Here is a 20534-nt window from a genome sequence, read left to right on the forward strand (position 1 = left end):
ATCAGAGGGCAAAGGTTTTAGGTCAAGCTTCGGCGGCTTGAGGTTAGACGGTAGAGGCACTACATCGGTTTGTGGTAATTCTTCAAATTGTGGCCTCCACCGGTTAACTTCAAGTACCGGTGCAGTATCAAGCAAGGCGCACGTCTCCCTAATCATGTCATCATCAAAATCATGGGAGTGGGCCAGGCACGTCTCTAGATGGTCGGAGGATAAGGTCAGAGGTGTCGTATCTTCCACGAAAGAGTCAATCATGTTAATATCATGGAAATCGTCATCATCCTCTGAGTTGCTGCCGTTATTGAAAAAAATGTTTGACTCCAATGTCAAATTTCCAAAAGACATAGTCATGATACCATTCCTGCAATTGATAATTGCATTTGACGTGGCAAGGAATGGGCGACCAAGAATGACGGGAATCTGAGTGCTCATGTTATTGATGGGTTCGGTGTCCAGGATGATAAAGTCTACAGGGTAGTAGAATCTATCAACTTGGACCAACACATCCTCAATTATCCCTCTTGGTACACGAACAGAGCGATCAGCAAGTTGTAGTGTAGTTAGGGTGGGTTTTAATTCACCCAAACCTAACTGTTTGTATACCGAGTAGGGAATCAGATTGACGCTCGCTCCTAAGTCAAGAAGTGCGTGATCAATTCGATGGTTCCCGATTACACATGATATGGTTGGGCTACCGGGATCCTTGAATTTCTGCGGCACGTCTTGCTTCAGGATGGCACTCACTTTCTCAGTCAAGAAGATTTTCTTTTGAATAATTTTCCGTCGCTTGGTCGTGCATAAGTCTTTTAGGAATTTGGCATATGAAGGTATCTGTTTAACGACATCAAGCAGAGGAATGTTGACTTTCACCTGTTTCAACACCTCTAGGATATCCTGAGAGTTAGAGAGAGGTTTTGGTGAAACCAACCTTTGGGGGAATGGAGCAACTGGCTTCTCTAGAAGTTCCGGTTCTACTTTTTGTGGGGCATCACTGGATCCATCATTGTTGTCCTCTTTTGGTTCTTGAGGCTTTTCGGGCCTAACCGGAAGAGTTTTATCAATGATCTTCCCACTCCTAAGAGTGGTGATGGATTTAGCATGCCCCATCTGATTTGAAGGGCTGGGATCATTATTCTCGTACTGCGGTTTAGGATTGGGGAGAGGTTGTGCAGGAAGCATCCCCTTTTCTATAACCGTCATACGAGAATCTATCTTTTGCATAAAATCTGTGATTCCCCGCATTGCCTGAGCCAGCTCTTGTATGGGATTTTGAACCGGTTCCTCTTGAGGTTTCACTTGAATTGGATTTTGATTGAAGAAACCTGGAGGAGTTGCCGTTTGTCCATTCCTCCAACTAAAGTTTGGATGATTTTTCCAGCCAGGATTGTATGTGTTGGAGTTAGGTCCAGTAAAAGGTCTTTGATAGTTATTTACGGCATTGGCTTGTTCATTCAACACTCCTCGAAAGGCAGGTATTGTAGGACAGTTTTCAGTTGTGTGAATGTTGCAATCGCAGATGCCGCAAACAATTTCATTGACCTTATCCTTCTTTCCTTCCATGGCCTCAACTTTCCTTATGAGCGTAGTCACTTTACACTTGAGATCATCCTCTTCTTTCAAGAGATATAATCCACCTTTCTCCTTTAATTGAGTCGGCCTAGACGTGGTGTTCGCCATTGGGTAATAGTCCCATGATTGTGTTTTTTCAGCGAGACTATCGAGGTAATCCCATACCTCGTCAACATCTTTATTGATGAACTCTCCATTACACATTGTCTCGACCATTTGGCGCATGGAAGATGTCAGTCCATCATAGAAAAAATTTGTAATGCGCCACGTTTCAAATCCGTGTTGTGGGCATGAACTGACCAAATCTTTGAACCTTTCCCAACATTGGAAGAATGTTTCATCTTCCTTTTGGGCAAAGTTCATGATTGCTTTTCTGAGGGTAATCGTTTTATGATGTGGGAAGAATTTTTTTATGAATTCCCTCTGCATATCGTTCCATGTGCCAATGGATTTAGGACGCAGTGAATGCAACCATGTCTTAGCTTTCTCTTTTAAGGAAAAAGGAAAGAGTTTCAGCCTAATTGTATCCTCAGATACATTAGGAAAACATAATGTAGCTATAATCTCATCGAACTCTTTCAAATGTAAATATGGACTTTCTGATTCAAGTCCATGGAATTTGGGAAGGAGTTGGATAACTCCTGGCTTGATGTCCATTTGTCCCGTGTTTTCAGGAAAAATCATGCATGAGGGCATACTCACTCCCGCCGGTTGTAGATAATCTCGTAAAGTACGAGGCGAGGGTGCCTGTTGCACCTCATTTTCATCTTGGGTATCCTCCACCCTGGGTGGAAGTAGAGGAGGTTGGTCTTTAGCCATAACTTCAGTTAACTCAGGGGATTTCGAGCGGTGTCTAATCCTGCGATGGATAGTCAACCCCTCAACCAATCCTCCTTCAGTCAAGAGACGTCGAGTGTTGTCATGGGCCCACTTGGGCATGAAAACACTCGCAGCCCTCAATTAAAAACCTAATCCTAAGAAAGGAAAAGAAAATCTAGAAAGAAAGAGAGAGTTGGAAAGAAATTACCAAATTGAAGTCCTAAGTTAAAAACCTGCAAAATAAAACAAAAATAAGTTAGATTCTAAAAAGAAAAATAGCAGTAAATTAATTTCTAAAAGAAGGAATTCTTAAAAGAAAGTGGAGATTTCTAAAATAAATTAGGAAAGATCTAAACTAGAAAGTAGATTATTAAAAGAGAACTGAAAGATAGGAAGTAGGGAAAGAGCTTACCAAATTAGAAATTTCTATCTTAAAGGCCTACAAAATAGGAAGGTTAGTTTCTAAACAAAAATCCTAAAAATAAATGAGGAAACAAATTAGATTTAAAAAGAGTTAAAAATAGAAAGTGAAAAACAAAAGAGAAAAGTTTCTAAAATTAGAGGATTTTTCTAGAAAGGGAAATAACTACCCTAGTTTCTAAAAATAAACTGCTTCCTAAAAATAGAAAAAAATACTAGAATTAAAAATTTCAAAATTTAAACCCTAATTCTAAAAGGTAGAAAAAGTAGAGAGATTAGGAAGGAATTACCAATTTAGAACTTATGTAAGGATCCTACAAAATCAGGAAAATAGGTTAGGTTCTAAAAATAAAATAATAGTTCCTAAAAATAAAATGAAATAAAAACCTTTAACCTAAAGTTAGTAAAATCCTAATCCTAACCCAATTCTAAAACTAATTAATTTCAGAAAAACGTAACCGTCAGTCCCCGGCAACGGCGCCAAAAACTTGTTCACACCCCAAGTGCAGGGTTGTGATGTAGTAATAAACTCGGTAAGACCGAGGTCGAATCCACAGGGACTGATACCTGTACGTTACCTGAAACCAAGTAGAACTAGAACTAGACTAAGATGCGATCTAAACAAAATAGAATTTGAGAAATAATTGTGGAATAATTATCTAAAACTTTAAGAAATTCTGAGGAAGGAAACTAGGGATTCAGAGGATCCACTTGTAGAGATCAGGGAGATCTTATGCCTGCACCAAGGATTCAAACTGAACTTGATCTGGTTTTCAAGAGATGAAAAGTATAGAATTAGAATGGATTCCATCATCTAACCATGCCCAGGAGACAAAGTAAACAACAGAATTAAACTAATTATCAATCATCCAACAACGTATGAAGATCAGGAAGGGTACTGTCATCCTACCATGCCCATGGAGCAATGATGAACAACAGGGCTTCCTGACTTCATAAACATAAAAAAAAGAAAGAAATATTCAAAGCCATTGCAAACCCATTGTAATTTCAGTCACAACAGACCATTAAAGACTAATAAAAATCTTCCTTATAATAATCATCAAAGAACAGATTCAGTTCATGCATTCATATTTAAAGCATAAAGTAGTCTCCCATCTCGCTACAGGCTTCACCTCTTAGCCCTAGCTAAGAGGTTTAGCCGACCATGATTAGGAAAAAATCCTTAGGGTTCATAAGAATAGAAAAGATCAACAACCCAGAAAAATAAAAAAAAGAAAAGAGAATCGAGCAAACACTTCCCTTTCTTCCTTCCTTCCTTCACATGTGCCAGAACGAGCAACTCCCTGACGTTCAGCAGCAACTCCGTCCAGCCTTACACGCCCAGCAGCTCCCCACGAAACGTCCAGCTCCCTCCCTGATGTGCAGCAACAGCCGTAGCTCCCTTTTTCTCTCCTTTCTTCCGTCGTTTTCCTCCCCTTACTCTTTCTCCCTCTCCTCCTTTTATAGCATTCTCGTCGGAGCCCAAGAAAACTCCTCACGTTTGCTGATGTGGAGTCCTGAAGGGATTCGGCTGCGGAAAGCTTCGCAGCCAGCGATGCAGCAACGTGCGTAGCAACGCAAGAGGAGTTGCGTTTGGCCTCAGGTTGGGTGGCTCTCCATCCAGTAATCTCAAAACCGACTTCATGGCTAGGGTCATTCCTGGCTTGGTCATCATCTGGACGGTTTGGATCACCAATCCGATCACAGGCAGTGGCCCACAATCGGCCGGAAATTCCGATTTTCCCGGACGCGAAAACAGGGTAGCGTCATTGACGCTGTGACGATGGTGGGCCCCACGTCACGGTCTTTTTGGAAAATCTGATCCGTCCACTGCGTTCTACTCGAAAAATCAGGTGGGAAGCACTACTTTTGGACCAAATTCCATGTGGCCCACAATACCTTCTACTCCGCCGTTCATCCTGTCTTTAACGGTTAGGATTCTGTAACATTTTACATGTTCTCAAAAGGCCGCCTTGGTGAGGTAAATACCCCACCTACGCGCACAATGGACGGTCCTGATTGGTGCTATACATGATGTGTGGGGCCCACAAGTAGAATCGACGGTCTGCAGCGTTACGTTGCTGCGTAATTTTTAAAAAATCTGAGTTTGAGTCGGTCAGCGCCTGCTGACCGACTTTGAATGCACGGGTGCACGGCTGGTGCACGTGATTGCTATGCACATTCATCACCGGCGGGGCCCCACAGAGATGTTAATGAGAAATCCGTTCCGTCCATCAGTTTTGTCAGCTCATTTAAACTGTTGAGACCAAAAATGGAGAATATCCAGATATCAGGTGGGCCCCACTTAAGGATTTAAGGGGCTGATCTGTCCGTTGGGCCACTTTCACAGTGATCCAGGGGCTGAAATTTTACGTGTACGGTTTATTTATGGTCCTCAAGCTACGTGTGAAGTTTCGAACTGATCAGATGGTGGGAACCCTATGATCTTGCATTCTGGACACTTTTCAGGCCACTTGAGCTTCGATTCCTCGATTTCTGCGGACCCCTGGTGTATAATTTCGTCGCTCTTGGTCTTCTAGAGTCCGTCCCATGCTTTAGTGTCATCAGATCGGTAAATCCATGCTTTTTAGTGTCCTTTCCCAGTCCAGGCTCATGAAGACGCCCTGCATCACAAATTCAATTAAATTAGGCTATTAAACGGTGTCATGCTTGTAAATCCATGCAATAAATGGGTCTGATATGCAATATTTGACCCTCAACAAAATTTGGATTGGATAACTTTAAAGGTTAACACTCGGGTTTATCAGAAAACGAGTCATATACTTGGGTTTCAAAAACCCAGGGCGTTACACATAGCCATCTTGCATCCACATCACTTGCTATCTCACCATCCACTTCTTTAATGGCTAACACATGTCATGGCCCCATCCTACTTAGCCAATACGTGTACTAGGTCCTTCCGCATCAATTCACTTCAACACCCCAAGCAGAAATAGAAATTTATAAAATTATCACCTAGACTTTTCATTATCTAAGTCACCTTACTAATTCATCTCACTTTGTACCAATGACATTTGCACAAAATGCCACATCACAAATCACATCATACCCCATTTTTCTCAATATAAGAGAGGGGCCTCTCTAGCATTTCTTACCTTACAACACGTAGTCAAATTCCAAGAAATTTTGAGAGAGAAGAGAGGGTTGTGGGACCAAGCGGTGGGCCAACCATCAAGACTAACAAGCGTCCAAGCCATCTATCCCTCCCTTTCTTGTGGCTGAGGTGGGACATCTCTATGGGCCCCACCGATGATAGCCACATTGTCCACTGGCAACACATGGGCCCCACTAATCATGAGACCCCACATCCCTTTCATAATTTCATATTTTTATATTAGTTAATTTTTAACAACTTTTCTTTCTAAGAATTTCACCAATTTTGTGACCTTATGGTGGCCCCACCCACATTAGAATTGGGTGCCCCCACTTGGTCTTGTAGGTCTCACACTAGAGTCCAAGACTGGCATCTTGGACGGCCATAGCAAGCCCTACATAAATAGTTTGTAATGTCCAAAAGTGAATAAAAATCAGTTATACAGCTTTGTCTACACAGTTTTTTTCAACTACCCCACTTTTACCATCACCATTAATTGCACACACAGTGTAACACCCCAAACTTTTTCAATACCTAAGTATTGAAAGTTCTTGAGTGTTATCATGAAATTTAACTAAGTATGTACATGTGTATGATACCAATTTACCCAATCCTAACCTTACATCTAAATGACCATTGAGAATAATTTTCATCCATAGATCAAGTCATCCAACCATTGATTTTTAAGACAAAATCATCGTACATTCGAGTATTCTCACTTGTCCATCATAATTGACCGTTCAGTCAAATATTCACCACTAAGTAAAGATATTTGACCGTTCATTATTTTAGTTGATATATATACCTTCTCTTAATTAATTTGGTGAATAATCATTTATTCATAATGTTTAGATATAAGTTCTTTTGTAAGAATTTCTTTAAAACGTATCTATAAACATGCAGAACCATTAGATTTTCCAAAACTCTCAGTTCAACAATAATTACAAAAATGCCATTAACCTACACCATTGAATTCTAGATCACATGGTTTCATAATCTGTTTGATGTGAAATTTTATACCATGACTATTTGATATAAATTAACCACACACATTGAATTTCAGCCCTTAGATCATTGTAGAAGTGGCCTAATAGACAAATCAGCCCTTAATCATTGATTTTGGTGTCCATTGAGTGAGGAAAGCTCGTGGGTAGTTGTAGTAGGATATTTCCCTTCATATGAACAACTTGAATTTTCCATCATATGGACTCGCGAGGTTAGCCATTTTAAGCTTACCAACTCTTTGTAAATTTAGATATTTTGATTTACACACTTCCCATCGTCCATCGCAACTCAAACTTAGACCACACTTTGGCCTCATATGACTACGAGATCATACAAATTAAGACACCAATTTGTAATCCCACATCGTTGAATGTTGAAGCCAGATCCTTCCTTTTAGCGTAACAAGTGAAAATTTATTTTTAGGTTGTTTCCCACCATCGATCAACCACTAATTTTTGTCCAACCATTTGCCTATCTTGACTACATAACTCATCCAAAATTGAGTCCTAATCATTAAGCGTGTACCATTAATTAAGATCAATTATGCTTTGACACCCTTTAGGAGAATTTTCAGGATGAGCTTACCAATGCCTCAAATCAACTCCATATTTAGCCCCGTGGCCTAACACGACCTGCTTAGACTAATGAATGGAGTGGATTCCTTATAAATATCATGATGGACTCCACATTATAGCTACACACAACAGACAAGTTACCCTCACATATAGAGACGTATTTGAATGAAAGTCCTTTCCCCAAATTTCTAAGGTCGAGAGAAACACTTCATAAATGAACACCTTTAACTACTTCAGATCGTGTGGTCCACCTGATTAATGGATATGTCTCATTTTTAACCCCATGTCCTAACATGATATGGAGAAATAGATGGACAAAGTGGATCTCTCAAAACTCATCAGAGTGGACCCCACTTGGCCACTTCAATCAAAGTAGAAGCAGGAAGCTTCCACACGCTGTAACAGCATCTGGGAAACTTACACTCGAGGGAGATCCTCCCACCAACTTCTAAGATGAACTCCTTTATGAAGCTCTAAACCGTCCAACCTTCACTAAAGAAGATTCCGACTCTAACTAGGAGCTCCAGGAAAGCCTAGAGAACCCCACAATGCTGAAATTTCTGGAAGTTATGGCCTCGGTTGGAAAGTCGTGTAGAAAACAGTCACCACAGGAATACCCCGAACCCATCAACGAAATCGGTCTAGAACATTGACCTTGGGCCTTCTTAGGCTTCTATTGATAGATCCGGACCACCCAGAAGAAACGGTTCAAAGAAAAGTGTGCCGGAATAGGATTTATCTTTAGAGCATAACCCATCTTCTGCATGTAGATGTTGATAGATGATCACGGTGTTAGCACCATTCTAGGGATCAAAACCATTCATCTGATGGCTCACCCAAATGATTTATATCCTTTGAAAGATTGGGAAGATATAAACCAAAAATCTGGAATGTAATAAGTAAAATTAACCAAGGTTTAAAGCTACCTGCGCAAACTGTCTTCCACATGATGCGAACCCATCCCATTCAGACACAAAAAATCTTTTGACAAACACTATAAAGAGAAGGGAGAACTCTCCAGCAATAGTCATCCAACACCGAGAGAATCCAAGTCTAAATTTCGAATAGAGAGAGAGAGAGAGAGGAAGAGCTGACCCCACTGAACCAAGTCTACTCGGTTGGGTCCAGCTAAGTAGAAATTTGGCTTTTCCAGAACCATTGCCTGGCCTTCCTAAGAAAGTGGGAAGAAGAAAGAAAGAAGGAAGAAGAAGAGAGAGCTTTTGGTCAGCTCAGTGAAGCCATTAAGTCCAGCAATGAGTTGGGTCTGAGTTGGAGTGATTCCAGCCAGCCACTTTAACAGGTAAGATCCATGTGCCAATTTTCCTTCGACTTTGCATTATGCATCAATCTTTCCACTAGTATTTGAGTTCATAAGTAGATTGATTAGCTAGCGAGTCAAATCGAGTTAACTTAGTGTAGACATTTGTTGAACAACAAATTTGTTGAATTAAGAATGTTGGCTAATCAAAGGAGGGAATATATATGATTCAATCAAATTGAAATTCTCAATTAGATTGGAAACTACTTCAAACCTAGCCTTAAATCTACATCTATACTAAACCATAGCTTAAGATCAATCCTAACTATACAATCTATGTAATGTGATGATCTAACCATATAAATCATGTTGATTATGGTAGAGTTGGGTATGGCAACTCATATATTCAAATCCAACAATGATAGAGTGTGATTGAGTTTATGAGGTGAGGGTTTTTCCTTTAAAATTTGTGATAATTTCATATGATTATCTTTTTCTTACATGCTTCGAGTTTTATTATTGTGTATTGTCATCTTATGAATGACTGTTATACAATTTAAATCATCACATTATTATCTTGTCATGCAAGTATCATGTTGGAAATCCCACCCTAGCGATCAATATATCATCGTGGGCGTAATGCGTTTTGAGTAAGGATGCTCGTAGTTAACATGTAATTCCATGGATTTTGGATAGTGGTGCAGGAATGATGTAAGTAATTCGCAATGCATGTACATCACTTTTAAGATTGGATGTCGCAAATAGTCACTCCATGAATAAATCGTGTCATGTAATCATCTAATCCATGTGTTGTGCCTCCTTGAGATGTTCGCATAAATCTACGTTAATGTTGGACACACCGACAAATCTCCGGAGTATGGGATGGGAGGCGAGCCAGATATCTTTAAACAACTTTGTACATTGTGATCATCGCTGAGTGTGATGGATTGCACATACTTTGCTAGGCATGCATTTCATGTAGAATGTCTGTGTATACCGACACCACTTGTATTTGTGGAGTATGAGATATATCGGGACCCTTCTGTTATTGTTATAAATCACTTGAATCATTGTAAACTTTAAAGGATCATCATCACTATGAGTAGGGCATTGATCCTCTCCAACCATACATATATTGCAGGTAAATTTACAGATTGATGATACAGATGCCAACCGTTCTGTGGAAGATGCGTTCGAATAGCGAAGAAAAATAGCACAATTTATTTATTATTTTTCTGCTTCTTACTTTTTTTTTACACGAACACACACACTCACGCCGTAGTGGGATTTCACCACCTATGGATACTCTAACCCTTGACCAAGTGTTGAAACTCCTGAGAGTCTATCACCGGAGAAAGACTAAGGATCCTTCTGCTTCTTACTTTAAGATAATGTAATAAACTCCCATTGAGAGGGCATTAGACAGTTAGTTGATTTTACACTTTGAAGGAATAAGAAGTACAACCAAATTTATTCTCGTGAATGTAACTGGATGCGATATAGATGAAAAAAAAGGTACAATTTTAAACAATCCAATTTTTACTTCATTAACACCCAGAATTCTTGGGCACAATTATATACTCGGGCCACAAAAATTCGGGGTGTTACACACATGATCACAAGGATTCATCTTAGGGCTATTTTAAAAGTTAAATTTTCCAATGAAAACTCACTTATGCAAGCGAACATGGATTGGGCAATGGACCGGTATGTTGGCCCACCCCAATGCAATAATTTATCCCAACCTATAGTTTGAAGAATAAGAAGGATATCATAAGGTGCAACATGATCTACAGAAACAGGACGTTTTACAATAACATTCCTCAATCTAATGTCCCGTACATAAGATGGATCTTCTTCGTATAACCGAAGATGACGCTTGATAATAGGAGTAGATTTGGAAGAAGATGGTCCGCGGGATGTTGTCTTTCTTCCTCTAGATGCCATATGCAACAAAGATTTGAAAGAAACAAAGAGTTGCAATGGATTGAGAAATGGGTATTCTCAAATCAGATATGGGTGAAAAAAAACCCCAAATCTCAACAAAACAAGAAAAAGACAATTTCAAGAGAGAAATAGAAGTATACTTGACACAAATCCATAAGAAATAAGCAAATGGAACACTAACCTTGACGGATTTGGAAGTTGGGTTTGACTGGTCGGGAGTCGGCTTGTTGGAGAAGGAAGTGGAAATTAAGAAGATGAAAATTTTCCCCAATTTAAAAGCACCACCGAGTTCCATGACTGGTCGTACCAAGATCGGTCGTGTACATACACGACTGGTCGTGTACCGACTGAAAAATGCAATTTTCATAGAAATTTGAAATTTAAAACATTAATTATCAAATATAAATACACTATGATACAAGTAGGCATAAATAATTATTTTAGAATGCACATGCCAAGATCAAATTTCATTTTGTTAAACCTGCTTTTGTCAAGTGGTTTAGTGAAAATGTCAGCACGTTGAATCTCGGTAGGGATATATTCCAAAGATATAACCTTTTCTTCTACTAATTCATGAATATAATGAAATCTAATGTCAATATGCTTAGTACGAGAATGCTGAATAGGATTTTTCGAAATATTTATGGCACTGGAATTATCAAAATATAATAACATAGAATCATGTTTAATTTCATAATTACTTAGCATACGTTTCATCCAAACAAGCTGCGTATATGCATTACCAGCAGCGATATATTTAGCTTTAGCAGTTGAAAGTGATATAGAACTTTATTTCTTGCTAAACCAAGAAACTGAACAATTTTCGATATAAAAGCAACCACCACTGCTTGATTTTCTATCATCAAGATTACCAGCCCAGTCAGCATCCAAGTACCCAGCTAATTGAATACTAGTCTCGAGTGGATACCAAAGATCAAGATTAACAGTACTTGCGACATATCTCATAATTCGCTTGACAGCAATCAAGTGCGATTCTTTAGGATCAGACTGATATCTAGCGCAAATACCAACACTTAGAGCGATATCAGGTCTACTAGCAGTTAAATATAGTAAACTACCAATCATACTCCGATATAATTTCGGATCCACATTTTTACCTGCAGAATCTTTTGAGAGTTTCAAAGTTGTACTCATTGGAGTATTAAAATTCTTACCATTCTCAAATCCGAACCTTTTAATCAAGTTCAAGGCATACTTGATTTTAGAAATAAAAATACCATCAGATTGTTGTTTTACTTACAAACCTATGAAATAATTTAATTTCCCAACCATGCTCATTTCAAATTTTGATTTCATTAAATCTGCAAACTCAACAGTCATGGCAGTACATGTTGATCCATAAATAATATCATCAACATAGATTTGTACCATTAAGATATCATCATTATGTTTCTTAACAAAGAGTTTCTTATCGACACTACCCATTTGAAAATTATGACTTAGTAAAAACTTGGTCAATTTTTTGTACCATGCCCTAGGAGCTTGTTTTAGACCATATAGAGCCTTTTTAAGATGATATATACGATTACTAAGCTTAGGGTCTTCAAACCCTATAAGTTGTTCAACATATAGTTCTTCATGTAAATCGACATTCAAAAAGGCACTCTTTACATCCATTTGATAAATTTTAAATTTTTTAAAGCATGCAATGGATATGAAAAGTCTGATTGATTCAAGGCGAGCAACTGGGGCAAAGGTTTCATCGTAATCAATGCTTTCTATTTGAGTGTACCCTTGAACTACCAATCTCGCCTTGTTTCGAATAATATTACCAAGTTCATCAGACTTATTTTTGAAAATCCACTTTGTTCCAATAATATGTTTATCTTTAGGTCTAAGAACAAGATATCAGACATCATTTCGAACAAATTGATTAAATTCTTCCTACATAGCTACTATCCAGTTTTCATCAGAAAGCGCTTCTTTTACATTTACCAGCTCAATCTGGGATGTAAAACACACATAGTTACATATGTCTTCTAGTTATCTACAAGTGTGTACACCAGTGAGAGGTTTTCCAAGTATCTAATTGGTTGGATGATCTTTGACAGTCCTTAGTTCAGAATTAACTTGATTTGATGAAGTATCTGGTTTGTCAATTAAAAGAACTTCATCATTATTTGAACTTGGGGCAGGTGTATTCAAGTGATCATCAATGACTACATTGATGGACTCTTAGATCACACCAGTCCTGCTGTTCAGAACATGATATGCCTGACTGTTTAAAGAGTATCCTAAGAAGATCCCTTTATCACTCTTTGTATCAAACTTTCCCAAATTTTCACGGTCACGTAAAATATAGCACTTGCTGCCAATAACTCCAAAGTATTTGACAGTAGGCTTCTTATCTAACCAAAGTTCATAAGCAGTTTTATTATCAGACTTACATGTATACACTCGGTTGATAATATAGCATGCAGTATTTACGGCTTCAGCCCAAAGATTCCTAGGGAGCTTCATACTATTCAACATTACGTTTCCCATTTCTTGAAGCACTCTATTTTTCCTTTCCACAATTCCATTTTGTTATGGTGTTTTGGGTGTAGAGAATTCATGCGATATTCCCTTATCGTTACAGAATTTCTCAAAACCGCTATTCTTGAACTCAGATCCATGATCACTAAGGATCTTACAGACTTGAGAACCTTTTTCAGTTTGGATCCGTTTGAGAATCTTTTTTACTTCATCAAGGGTTTCTGATTTATCTCTTAAGAAGGCTACCCATGTGAATCTGGTAAAATCATCCACGATTACCAGTATGTATTTTTTGCCTCATCGACTCTCCATCCTGGTAGGTCCTATAAGGTCGATATGGAGTAGCTCGAGTGGTCTTGATGTGGCATTAGAGTTCACCTTTTTGTGAGAGCTCCTTGTTTACTTACCATACTGGCATTCATCACATATTTTATCTACTTTTTATAATTTTGGTAGACCTCTTATTAGTTCTCTTTTGCTCAATCTGTATAAATTACAATAGTGTACATGTCCAAGGCGTTTATGCCATAATTCAGTCTCATCGGTATGGACCGTGTAACACAATTGTTTAGATGAGCTACCATCACTTACAATATAGCAGTTTTCAGAAGTCATGCGACCAGTTAATATTACAAAACCCTTTTTGTTTAAAATTTCACAACCTTTATTAGAAAATTTCACACGAGATTATTATCACATATTTGAGATATGCTTCACAGGTTGTGTTTTAGTCCCTCAACATATAAAATATTTTTAAATAAGGGGAGGTTATAGAGTTGAACCGTACCTTAGCCAATAATTTTATAGTTGCTACCATCACCAAATGTGACTGATCCATCAGTCATATTTTTAAGATCGGTGAATAAAGCCTTGTCACATGTCATATGCCTAGAGCATCCACTATCAAGGTACCACTTCGAATGACTTGTAGCTTTGAAAGCGGTGTGGGCAACCAAGCAAGTAACCTTAAGAACCCATTTCATAACTGATTTGGGTTTAGAAGTATAGTTGGTCTTCTTGTTTTTGTAATGACCAACTAAGTTAGATTTTAAAAGCTCCTTAAGCAAATCAACTATTTTTTCAGCTAAAGGATTTCGGTTCTGATTCTTATAGCTAATATGGTTATTTCTAAAAGATTGAAAAGTTTTGGAATCTTTGGAAAACTTATGATTTGCACTCTTTTCTTTTGAGTTTGAAGACTCTCCTTTCACAAATTTAGGAGGAGTATTCTTTTATTTAGGAGGAATATTTCCATCATATCCCAGACCAAATCGATTACCACATTTTCTTGATCCAGACAGAAGTTTTTCTAATTTTGGATTACCCTGGGCATACCTCCATGTATCCTTTAAACTTAATAGTGAAGAGACTTCAAATTTAAGTTTCTCATTTTCAGATTGTAGGTTTTCAATCAAGGAAGTTTTAAAATTTAGATCGCATTTTGATTTTTCAAAACTATCTGAAATGAGGAATTTTTCTAAAACAAGAGAATCGAAATTTTCCTTAAGCTTCGAGAACTTTTCTTTCTGGAGTTTTAATTTTACTGCAATTTTACAACTTTCCTTGTATAGGGCATTGTAAGCATCTTAAAGATCTTCTTCATTGTCATTATCACTATTTAGATTTTCTTCACTAGTTGAATCATCATGATCTGAAAAATTGAACTTGGCTAGAGTCATAAGAGCCTTATCATTGCCTGACTCGGTTTCAAAATCTTCTGATTCAGAAGTAGCTTCAAAGTCAAAAGATTCATCCCATGTAGCCATCATTCCTTTCTTTTTAGGTTTGCCCTTTTTAGGACACTTATTTGCTAAATGCCTATATTCTTGGTAGTTGTAACATTGACTATCTTTTAATGATTTTTGAGGCTTAGATTTCAATCTCTTATCATTAGATTTTTAAAAATCAACCCTCTTTTTACTTTTGAAAATCATGTAAAACTTTTTAGCAAGAAGAGTCATATCATCTTCAGAATTTTCTAAATCAAAATCTTGAGAAATACATTCAAAAGATTTAAGAGTGATAGATTTGCCTTTAGGAGCTTTAAAATTTAATTCATAGGTTTGTAAAGACCCAACTAGTTCTTCTACCCTCATATTGTCTGTATCACGAAGTTCTTGGATCGCGGTTACCTTAGAGTTGAATCGTTCAGGAAGTGAGTGTAGTATCTTTTCACACACTTTAGTTTCTGGGATTTTATCGCCAAGACCCCACATAGAGTTTACAATGTCATTTAATCTTGTATAAAAGTCCATAAACATTTCATTTTCCTCTATATGAATTTCTTCAAATTTGGTTGTGAGGAGTTGGACTTTAGATTTCTTGACAATTGAAGTACCCTCATGTGTCATTTCTAAAATATCCCAAGCTTGCTTTGCAGTATCATAGGATATAATTCTTTTGAACTCATCCGGTGATAGTGCGCAAGTGATAACATTTAGTGCTTTTGCATTGGCAGTACTCTCGTTTTTCTGAAGAGTGGTCCATGAGAAATACGGTGTTACTCTCATTGATTTTGAACCATCGATCCTAGTCACTTCCGTGGTAGGTGGGTTCCATTCAGTCACTGTGGCTTGCCACATACTTTCATCCATTGATTTGAGGAAAATCCTCATCCTGGCTTTCTAATAAGCATAGTTCGAGCCATCAAATGGTGGAGGCCTAGTGACTAAAAGGCTATCAAAACTTGACATCTTATATATATCTTAGATCGTTAGCTCAAGAAATGAATCCAAGAATAAAGAATTAAAAACGAGCTATTTGGCTCTGATACCACTTGAAAAGGCCAAGCTATATGTCCTAGAGGGGGGGGGGTGTGAATAGGATTATGCCAAATAAAACTTTAATAGTGAAAAAATGATAACCAAATAAAATAAATCAATTCACAATGCTTAAAATGAAAAGCAGCCTCAATAATCAAGTATTGAGAGATTGAAACAAATGCAGTTCTAAGGACAACCTTACACCATAAAAACCAAGGGTTTATGGCAGGACAACCTTATTTTTAGAACATTCTTTGTATCAAAAACTCAAACTAAAGAGGAATAAATAAATAGCAAGGAATAAAAATAAATTGTGAAAATTTAAATCTAAATTATTACAACATTTCCCACTATGCTTGAAATGTAAAAATTACAACATTCACATCCACACATACATTCCACAACTTGAATGATAAAAGATACGAAATTAAGCAAACATTCAAATCACAATACACAAAGAGTTATAGTGGTTCGCCTGTGTGTACACCAACTGTTAAACAACAGCCACACAGAATGCTACTCCACTCCTAATATCCTCACATAGGAGATATTAGCGTTCACTATTAAAATAGGTTTCACAGGTTCACCTAAAACCTTCACAATTGCATCTTTTTAACTTGGGCTTACACAATCCAAAAACCTACACTATCTGAGTTTTCTGGCTCTCCTCAGATAACCAAACACAATGAAACCAAAAACAGAATGTAAATTACAGTAATGTAAAATACCTAGATTTCTCCTTTGTAGCAGTATGGAAGAACCAAGTCGGAGAGATTCGAATGTCTAAAGTTCAATGTCCAATACTCACTTTACAATGGTTCTAGGTTCTAATAGATTTTAAATTAAACCAAAATGGGCTAGCTTTAATTGATTTTGATTCCAGAAAAAGAAAAATAACACTTCCTTTTTTCAAATCAGATTGGAATACAAGAAACAAAATAATTTAAAAAGCTAAAGAAAGAGAATATTAAATATGCACACTTAGCTTAAAATGGAGTACAGACTTAACTCTCAGAAGGATAGATTAAAATTGCTTGAGTCATTATCAATATTCTGAGATTCGTGCTCTATTTATAGGTAAGCAAATCGCATCTTCGACTAGTCCAGAAGTCGCTATGACTGGTCTTAGAACCAACAGATATTTAAAAATTTGAGCACGATAAGATAAGGCAATTTCACGACTAGTAGTAGGAAGTCTACGACTGGTCGAAGGACACCTTCGACTGGTCTTAGGTTGCTCACGACTAGTCGAAGCCAAGCAAAATATATCGTTATAGTTTGAGTCATAGGTTCACGACTGGTCGAAGGAACAGTCAACACTATTCATACAACTGGTCTAACAGACCCCAGGACTGGTCGAATCTTAACAAAAAATTCTGAATTTTTGCAACAAACTTACGACTGGTCTAGGAAAATCTTAGACAGGTCGAAGCAGTGCTAGGACTAGTCAAGAAAGATCCAGGACTAGTCTTAGAGCAGACCAGATTCCTAAATATAAAACATTTACATTATGTATCCAAAATGACCTACTCTAAAGGTCAACCTAAGGTCAAACATACCTTAATAGTGAAGTAAGGACATTGAACCCTTAAGATATGTAACCTTTAAAGAAAGTGAAGCTTGAAATCTTGATGTAGCTTTTCCTTAAAATCTTCAATTACGCAATCTTGAATCTTGACTCGTAACTTGTAAATTCAATTGAACATTCTCGAGTCTTAACTTATAAACATGTCTTGTCCTTCGAAGTCGATCATGCGAGACAATGTCGTGGCTTGACATATCTTGAGTTGAGCATTGAGCTTCACTAATGTAGTCAACATCCATACACTGAGACTCACTTCATCCATACATGCTTCATCCATACTGTGTCTTAAACATTTGGATTTATGTAATTTCACAAAGTACAAGCAGTGTTTTTGGCACCACAAATTTGACAACATAAAGGGGCTTTCAACCATAGCACTTACACCAAGAAGGGACGATGTCCTTCGGCTGAGCATCATTGGTCTGGGTCATTTCCAAAATAGCCTGCACAATACTATCTGGATTCTTTTTCACTGTGTTCCCAGTAGGACGGCCGAGCTTGTTCCTCTTGGTAAATCTGATGGGCCCCACTTATTCGCCATAATAATAAGCCTCATTGGCATTAAATGTGGCCAAGAAGAATTTATTATCGGCCAGGACTAGCTCGACCTTGTCCTGGTTCCAGAAAATCACAAACTAATATAGGGAAGATGGGATACACACAAAGGAATGGATCTAATCCCTTCCCAATAACGTGTTTTAGCTTAACGAGGTGTCTATATGAATAATGGTGTTAGAACTGCCTTAGTGCCTATGATCAGGTCAACCGGTAAGATACCATGTGTATTTGTGACATGGCCGGCAAATTTGCTAATAGTCACTTTTAATGGGATCAGATTGGCCACAATCTTTCCTAACTTACCCATCATCCTCTTTGGTAACAAATTTACAATGGCCCCATTATCTACTAAAATTCTGGTAATGGGACACCTATCCAAGTGGGCTGATATATACAATGGCTTTAGGTGCTGCATCATATCATTGGTGGGTTTGTCGATGATTACTCTTTCGGACACTCCATCGGTTATAACGATGATGGTGTTAGCATGTGACGTTTTATCAACCTTGACATCATTTTCCTTGCCTTCTTCAAACGAGAAGGAAGCAAGTTGTATGATAACTGGGGGAGCATATTCTTCTACATCCCCTAACATTGTGTTTGGTTGAGTGGGATGTGCCTAAAAGCTGGACGGCAACGTAAAAATCATGTTACAATGGAATGTCATTAGCAACAACGAACCAAACACAATTTCACCACTCAAACCTTGCCCCCTATTGTTTTAGATTCGATTTCTTCGATCTGACTAGGATGTTTCTCGACCACGGGTTCGGCCGCGAGGTCGACGGTCGGGGAAATCTTCCAAGCATTTGTGGTTGATGAGAGTTCTTTGCCTAGTCATTCCTTTATCGAAAAGCAATCTTCTCTGAGATAGTCTGATAAGTTACTACAACCGTCCTCCTCTTTAGAATCTCCCAACCTAGCCGTGTTGTTAAGTGCATCTTGGCTTTTTTACATTTCAACTGGTATCACAACTTCAACCGCATTCATTGCCACTTGCTCATCAAGCATGGGAACCTTCCAAAACGTGCAGGGAAGTCTAGCTTCCGAGCAAGGGAGCATTCCTTCCCCTTTCATTTCTCTTCTTGCAGAAACCCTCTGCCTCTGCCACTGACACTTCTGAATCTTTGTCAAAGCTTCCAGTATTTCTGAAAACTTAGGGTGAATAACTTGTTTTCATACCCCCTCTTAAGTGGTAAGAGGCTTGACCATCCTTATCAGGGGTGGTCCCCAGCGTAAACGGCCATTGGAAGCCGAATGTACCAACCAATTGCAACCTTGACCATTATTAAGGTATTATTTTCCCTTTTTGGGAGGGTTTTTTTACTAAGACACAATTTACACATGCATCGATCGCAAATTCGAGAACCTTAGTGCCTTCCTCAGACGGCGATTGACCGATCATTTTGGGGATGAGGAGTCTAGCGATACCCTCGTGCAGATTGACCACTCATTCCTCATAGATCACTTGTGCTGAGATCCATCTTTGGCTTTGAGCGATCCCTCAGATTGGTCGTGACTATTTTGACCTTCATATTAGCTGGGAATAGATCGATGTCGATCAACATCGCCTCATTGTCCTTTTTCAAAAACTTCAGTAGCCCACGGTCGATGTGGTCCAAGATGATGTTCCTGAAAACAACACACTTGTTAATGAAGTGAGACCAAGATCTGTGCCATTTGCAATATTCAATCTTTTGTAATTCATCGGCCGAAGGTACTTTATGATTGATAGAAACCTTAATGAACTTCCTGACAATAATATATCAATTATTTCTTTAGCTCGAGTGATGTTAAAGGTATACACCTTCTGAGCCTTTTGCATGGTCAGGGTGGTCGATTCCGCGTTGACCAATGCTGAGCATACCAATGGCTTCTTAGCCACTACTTCAGCAATTGCAATTTCATAGTCAGGGTCATTGTAGTACGTCCCTAATGATGAATTTGTTCTTCTAGCTCCTTCTTGGAGCAGTTCCTCATAGCAAGCAATTTTTTAGATGGGTCGTATAAATTCGTAAAGTCCGTGCCTATGAACCTTTTGTGGAGCTTGTATTCTAGACTGTCTTGTGCGCATTGCACAAATTCGGTTTCAATCATGACTATTTTATAGAGGCTTTTAGCCAACTTAAATCGCGTAATATAACTCTCTCATGGTTGCCCAGGCAACAATCAGAATTGCACAAGAACGGCCATGATTATCTCCCTATTTCTAAAGAAGAATTGAGCATGGAACTTCTCTTCTAATTCCTACCAATTATATATTAAATCTAGCTATAAATTTAAATACCATGTGAAGGCCACGGCGGTTAACGAGTGACCGAATAACTGTAACTAATGATAATCATTGTTAGCTAACTTGCCACATTGCATGGTGAATCGGCCGACGTGTTCGATAATCAACTGACTGGGTTCACCAAAAAACAAAGCC

The 20534-nt window shown here is 38.2% G+C and overlaps 1 non-coding gene across 1 annotated transcript; it reads left to right on the forward strand.

Annotated features, from left to right (window-relative positions):
* Positions 1–1840: 1840 nt before the first annotated feature.
* On the forward strand, positions 1841–1947 carry LOC131224617 (small nucleolar RNA R71). The gene has a single exon (XR_009161087.1). It is a non-coding gene; the product is annotated as a small nucleolar RNA R71 (small nucleolar RNA).
* The last annotated feature ends 18587 nt before the right edge of the window (positions 1948–20534 follow it).

This window comes from Magnolia sinica, chromosome 13 (genome assembly GCF_029962835.1).
Source record: "Magnolia sinica isolate HGM2019 chromosome 13, MsV1, whole genome shotgun sequence".
Lineage (NCBI taxonomy): Eukaryota > Viridiplantae > Streptophyta > Magnoliopsida > Magnoliales > Magnoliaceae > Magnolia > Magnolia sinica.